This window comes from Prunus persica, chromosome G6 (genome assembly GCF_000346465.2).
Source record: "Prunus persica cultivar Lovell chromosome G6, Prunus_persica_NCBIv2, whole genome shotgun sequence".
NCBI classification, from domain to species: Eukaryota; Viridiplantae; Streptophyta; class Magnoliopsida; order Rosales; family Rosaceae; genus Prunus; species Prunus persica.
In genome coordinates, this window is record NC_034014.1 from 14,127,434 (window position 1) to 14,135,054 (window position 7,621).

The following is a 7,621-nucleotide window of genomic DNA, read 5'->3' on the forward strand; positions in this document are numbered from 1 at the left end:
ATACTTTAAAAATAAACCCCAATAAATAACAACCCTAATCTCTAAACCCTAGACTCTAAACCCTAAACCATAAAACTAGAAGTGATTTTATGACTCATCAAAACAATTTTGTTTTGGATGGTCATTTTAAATTTTTGTTATTCAAAATGAATTTTTTCAAGGTTTATGTGGAAGAAAATATATCAATGACTTCATAGGAGTTGACTTTTCAATTTTCTGATTTATTTTATATTTATTTTGAATATTTTGATATAAAAATAATAAAATATTCTTACCATACAACAAACCACGTCGGTGTTAAATAAATTGTAGACGTTGTAAATTGTAATAGACTACTAAGTCGTTAAAATGACGTCGTTAAAATGAGAAACCATGGCGGCTATTTAACTATACGACGTAAAATATATATTTTACGACTTAACCGCAGTCGTTACATAAACGTCGTCGATTATACCCTGAACCCTTAAGAAATTGAAGATATTGTAAACCATTAACGACTCAATTGTTCAAAGAACGTCGTCTAACTATTTTTTTACGTCGTATTTGTTTAAAACACGCAACAACAAAATACGACGGTTATTGACTTTATTAGGTCGTTGGAAAAGTATTACACGTCGGTTAAGCAATTTGTATGTTTGTTTTTTTTTTAATTTAAGAAAACCTCAACAAATTTTTACATTACATATTATAGAGAAAATTGGTACATTATACATAAAATATCAAGTGTTCAATAATTGCCCTGTTTAATAATTTGGAAAACAAACTCTGCCCATTCATTCCGGACTTCATCAATGGCTTCTTGGGGGTATGAAGCTTCCTGGTTTCCCTTGGCATACTGCATAAACAATGACTATTAGGGTTTATAAATAAAAAGAAATTCAATCACAGACGACGATATTTTTCATAACCGACGTAGTATATCCATTCAACGACGTTAATTTTACACGACCGTCGTTGATAATACAAAAAACGACGTGAAATGTATGAAGGTAATTTCTTCTTACCTTATTCTCAAACCCCAAGGAAGGATCCATGATGATGTCCCTCATGAAGCGCATTACATAATACCCGCATTCGACATTGCTGGGTTGCTTTGGTGTGCCTGAGAGAGTTTTCCAAATTACATTTTTACGTCCTGCTCGGGCTATGTGGGTATTATATATTTTTAAAGCACTGTTCACGATGTTTTTGGCCTCTTCATCGACCACACGATTTCCTGGCAGAGGATCCAGAAAATAGACGGTTTCTCTCTTTGCTCTTACAATCAGCAAAATCCAATGACGGCTGCACAAAATTAATATAAAAACGACGGTTATTTACAAAAACGACGTATTATAGTATTTCACACGACGAAGTAAAGTAGCTAACGACGACATTATATATTTATCACGACGATAAATAAATACCGACGTGGTTAGTAGTTTCAAACGACTAAATAAAATAAAACACCGACGTGGTTAGTTTATAAGCTGTCATTTATTGAAAATCATAAAAACAAAATCCTAAGGAGACTAACCCTGGATTGTAAGGCATCATGAAAATCTGTTCACCGTCTGTCTTCTGAAGTCGAGCTGCTACGAGTCGTGATCTTTCAGTTATTGTGCCAGAGTTGGCACTAACTGTAGCAGGGTCGATAAAGCCAACCATACTGCACATATTGGCTTTTTTCAAAACATCGTGTAAGTACCTAAACAAATAAAATAATATAAACAAGTCAGCACACAAAACACGACGGTTATGTATAAAAAAACGACGTATTATAATATTTCACACGACGTACTGAAATAGATGAGGACGTTATAATATATTTATCACGACGGTTGTTAGTTAAGACGACGTGGTTAGTTAGTTAAGACGACGCAATATATAAACCAACGAGTTATTATTTTAGAAGTACAAACCTCATATATACAGCCAATACAGTAGCTCCAATTTCTTCCATGCCTGCAAATTGTGTAATATCTTCAGGCAGGAGGAAGGTATCGCGCTCACCACCAAACACCTCCTTATCAATTGTAAATTGGACTGTCTTATCCTCAGGCAGGAGTGTCGTTTCCACAAAACGACAAAGGGTTTTTAAAGAAGATGGCGCCTCCATTTTTGAATAAGCACCAACTTCAATAACCTGTTTAAAGAAATAAAAAAAATGACGTGGTAATTCAATAAAGACGACGGTTTAAGTAATAAAACGTCGTCTTAAAAGTATTTAAACGACGGTGAAAAAACTGTCGTGGTAATTCAATAAAGACGACGGTTTTATGAATAAAGCGTCGTCTGAAACCATTTAAACGACGGTGCAAAAACCGTCGTTTAAATATTTTATTACGTCTTAAAAAAATTCCGCCGTCTAAGTTTTAAACAAACGACGGATTAAATAAAAATATCGACGTCTGAAATTTTGAAAAACAAATAAAAAAGGCAAAGTTATGTGAACATACCTTGTCGTCATGCTTTTCTTCATCTTCTTTCTCCTTTTCTTCTTCCTTCTCTTCATCTCTTTTTTCTTCTTCCTTCTCTTCATCTGGCTGATGTTTCCCCATTTTGGCAGTATCATCCTCCAAATGTAGGGATCTCACATCACCTCCAGAGCAGCTAGCTTTGTCAGACATTGGATTTTTGGGGCTTTGGCTAATTCTTGGTTTAAGCATGCTTGGATCAAAATTGGGAATTAATTGGGAAAGCTGACTCAGGAAATGCTCCCTCTCAGCCTCTACCAATTGTTTTGTCCTAGCCTCCATCCTTAAGGCCTCTTCCCTTGCCTTAGCCTCCATCTTTTTAGTCTCTTCTTGAAGGAGAACTCTTAAACTGTCCTTCAAACGGTCGTCAAAGCTCACCCTCTGTGGTTTGGGCAAATTGAAATATTGCCTTGGGGAAACACCAGCACCAACTCCCCTCAGTCTGCCTGGATGCTCGGGGCCCAAAGCCATGGTCAGCACATCATTGCTGCCATCTACTCTGACTTTGCCTTCCGAGACTTGTTTCTGCAATTCATCCTAAAACAAAGATAAACAAAAAACACACGACGGTTATTTATGTACAAACGACGTATTATATACTTTCACACGACGCAATAACATATAAAACGACGTTATTATAACTTATCACGACGGTAGTTATACCGACGTGGTTATTTATTTAAAACGACGAAGTGAATAAACAATCGACGTCTTATGCTATAATTAAAGGAAACAGAGTAGTGATTCCTATTTAGACCGTTAACGACGTTTTTACAAAAGTTTCGACGTGGTAATATCATTCACACGACGCGAGAATGAACCACCGACGTCGTATGCTATAATAACAGAAAACAGAGTAGTGATTCCTATTTAGACCGTTAACGACGTTTTTAAAAACTTTTCGACGTGGTAATATCATTCACACGACGAAAAATATAACATACGACGTAATAAGAATAATTCACAGTTTAATAAAAATTTAAAACAGAGTGAGTAGGCTTACAATTAATTTTGCCTTCTCTGCCACCTTTGGATCAGGGATGTTACCATGTTTGTCCTGTCTAGCTCTCTTCCATAAGGTAGATCGATCAATTTCTACCCCAGGCATGGTTTCCTCCAATTGATCCTCCAATCCAGCATATCCTTTTCGAGACAATCGATGATTGTACTCGAGTTTCTCCCTAATCTGTGAATGTTGAGAATGCACAGACTGAAAATCTTTGGATAGCCTTGAAGCTACAAAGGCATCCCATTGTGCTTTCTCTATGAATTTATATGTTTCAGGGGGTTGGCTTAATTTCTCCCTGTCATTGGTGTATGAAAGGATATAATGCCTCGTTAGTGTAGACTTGAAATCCTTTCATTTTTTGGCAGCAGAAGATAAAACAGAGGTCTTGCCCCCTTGGCCTACGACAAAAGCCATGTCAACTGCTTCCCAAATCTGCTCCTTTATATCCTTTGGGATTTGGGACCATTTCTTGTCCACAAGTGGGATCCTGGAGCGTGCCAAGACACCAATATACGACTGCATCTCAATATATGCTTGGCCAACACCTTTCCCCCTTTTATTGTACTCAACAATTGGCCTCAGTTTCTGAAGCTTTCTCTTCACAACACGAGGCATTGTGCTCATACCTCGACCAGTCTTTGAATCATCAGAGATTGTTGTCTGGCTGGTTTGTTCTGTCTCAGCAGATGATGAAGCAAACTTCATCTTCTTCGAAGACTTCATCTCCTTCGAAGACTTATCTTGAGGAGCTACCATTCCAAGCTTCTTGGAGCCAGAATCCTTAGTTTGTTGTTGAGAAACCATTTTAACAGACAAAACTGCAAGTGAAAATATTTCAGGAAAACATTAAGAACACAAACGACGGTATTAAAAAAATACGACGTATGATATGATTTTAGACGACGCAATGAAATAATCTCAGACGTAATAAATGTTTAAAACCATTATTTATATAACGTCGTGGTATATATGTTCACACGACGTCAATAGTAATACACCGTCGTGGTAAACTATTATTTATATTTTATCGTCTATATTAGATACCAACCCTAGTTTCTTTTTCTTTATATTTTATCAAATAAGGGAAAAACAAAAACCATTGTTCAGCGAAATCAAACCTGCAATTAAACAAGCATATAAAAAAAGACTATTATTTTAAAAACAACTTTGTCAATTTTCAGACGACGCTAGAACAACTGACGAACCGTCGTGGTCTACCGTCGTCTTATTTAGTTGATGTAGTTGTCTTCAAAGTTGGAAACTTTCTCTCTTTGTCTGTATATTTTATCAAACTTGGAAAGAAGTAAAATGATTTTGGCCAGAAAAAAGGTAAAAAGATTTTTCAAACAAAAAACGTATGAGCATGCAAAACAGTAACCAAAATAGTGAAAATGAAAGCTTACCTTTTGCGTGCAATGAAAGCAAGAGGAAGATGATCGATGTTTAAGTTCAGAGACGACGAAGAAGACGAGAGGAAGACGATGAGAAACTCTGACAATGCTCTGACAAGGAAAAAAGACGAAAAGGTTTCTCTGGGAGATTGAAATTTTTAATCGGGTTTGGAAACAGTGCATGTGTAAGTCGAAAAGTTGCTTACATATAAAACCATTTCAAAAAAATAATACGGCAGTTACATTTAACTACGTCGTTTTTAACTAAAACGACGCAATATTTTTCATTCGACGTGGAATCATTTCATTTAACGTCGTTAGGTTTAATATAACCGACGTGGATTTTAATTTTTAAATTATGAATAGAATTTTCTTTCCCGTGACCTTTCAGTTTATTTTTCAATTACAGTGCGTTATAAATAGAGTTTTTTTTCCGGAGGAAATTTAAAACGAAGGAAATTAATATTCTGCAATATGTAAAGTTTCTTTTTTGGATGACAGATTTAAATAAAATAAGAATATAAAAACAACAAATGTGTAAGTCAAGTAGACGAAAAGTTGCTTACATATAAAACCATTTCAAAAAAATAATATGGCGGTTACATATAACTACGACGTATAAATTACAAAATACGACGGTACATTTAACTTCGGACGTGGTAAATAAATACGACAGTAGTTTGTAGGTACCGTCGTAGTAAACTCAAAAATTAAAGTACATAAGTAATAACTCGCGTCATGGTATATTATTTAACACGTCGTTTTTATTAATTTACCGACGTGGATTTCTGTAATATACGTCGATCATACCGACGTTGATTTTACAATTTAAACGGCGGTTTGTTTGTAAGGACCGCCGTTGGTTTTAAAAATTTATTCTATAAATTTGTCGCTTTCATTCATTTTCGGTTTACATTTAAGGTTCCAAGTTCTTCCTCTCTCAGTCTCTCATGTCTCAAAGATAATAATTTGGATGTTTTCTCAAAGAGAAATTGAGCTTACTCGCATCAAATATATGTCCACAAGAAGAAGCTTGTCAACTAGCCTTCTCACTTCCTTGATCAAGCCTGATAGGACACTTAGTGCTTCTGAATACTCCTTGCTTTCCATCAAAAGAGATGCAAGCCTGGCCTCCACTCGCTGTCGAAGGAAAGTTCGCTTCTCAGGGAAATCTGAAGATCAGATGTGCCTGATCCTCTGCTTGATTTTCTTGCCTAAGAAGATCCGTCGGATTTATTGTGATAGCCTCTTCCTTTATCCGTAGAGCTTCAGAAGAAGAAGATGGGTTTCAAGAATGCGATAAAGAATAGAAATGGCTTCAGATGGCCTCTAAAGCATGAGCAATTGAATCAGTAGTTTCTGGGAGATATGATGAAGACATTGTCAATGCTTTGAACTACACAAGTCCTGCAGAAAGATATGTTAAAGAAACTGAAACAACGGCGGTTTTCTGTTCTACCGTCGTCTTTTCTCGTCGTCTATATTAAGTTACGATGGCGGTAGATTTATAATTACCGACGTAGATTATTTTGTTAAACGTCGTTAAGTGTACTACAACCGACGTGGATTTTAATTTTAAATTATAAATGGAGTTTTTTTTCCCGTATTCTTTCAGTTTTAGTTTTCAATTCCAAAGCGTGATAAATAGATTTTTCTTTCCCGAGGAAATTTAAAATGAGGGAAATTAATGTTCTAGAATTTGTAAACTAACACGACGCAATATTTGCAAATCTGTGTCATCTGTTAAGATTATGATGTGGAACAGAGTTCCATCTGGTAAGATTTCGTAACCCTTGGGATCTCAGACAAAACTGATTATGTCGGCGGTGTTCTATATAAACCGTCGTGGTTATTTCAATTCTTGTCATTAAGTAGATCTACCGACGTAGGATAAGAAAATCAAAGAAAAAAATTGTTAACAAAAATTCTTATTAAGACGACCGTTAAAATTAAAGGTACGACGTATAAAATGAATAAATACGACGATAAATTTTATTGTACGATTTAAAGATAACGTAGTAGAACTATACGAGAATGACGTCGATATATTTATATTTTCCGTCGTTGTAAATTAATTTAATACGGCGATATTTTGTATTTTAAAGCCGTGGATTTGTTTGTAATTATACGGCGTCTTATACGAAAACCTCGTCGTGTTATTTTATGAGTAAAAACGGCAGTTTTTATTGAAATCGTCGTCTTTACTTTCTACGTCGGTCGATTCATAACTTCTGCCGTTCTTTGTTGGCATTGATTTTACACTGAGGAAATCTGTTTCAAATAGACGTCGGTTGTTTAATTATGTACGTCGTTGTTTTTGAACAGCCATTTGAAACTCCATTTTTTAGTTGTCTAAGGTTGTATTACACGACGGTGTTTTTAGAACCGTCGTCTTTTTATAAACCACGACGGTTTTCACTTAGACCGTCGTTGTTTTCTGGTCGTCTTTTTCACTTTTTGTAGTAGTGTTTGCCCTCCTCTGCACCTGTGCCCAGATCGATTACTCCTGCCGCAGACTCAAACTCAGACTCAGACTAGCAACCTCACGACACCTCCCTGGTGCGCACCTTTCCAGTTGCTGCAGTCTCAAGCCATGACCCTGCCGCACCCTCGAGTCAACTCAACGACACTTCTTCCGCTTTATCCTAGCCCTTGTTCCAAACTTATTCCCGACGCCCTCGCATACAACTCTCTCCGCTTGCACCTGCCCCTATTCCAGTAGCTCCGAACCTCTCGGTTCCAGCTGCTCTGACCTCCCTGGTTCC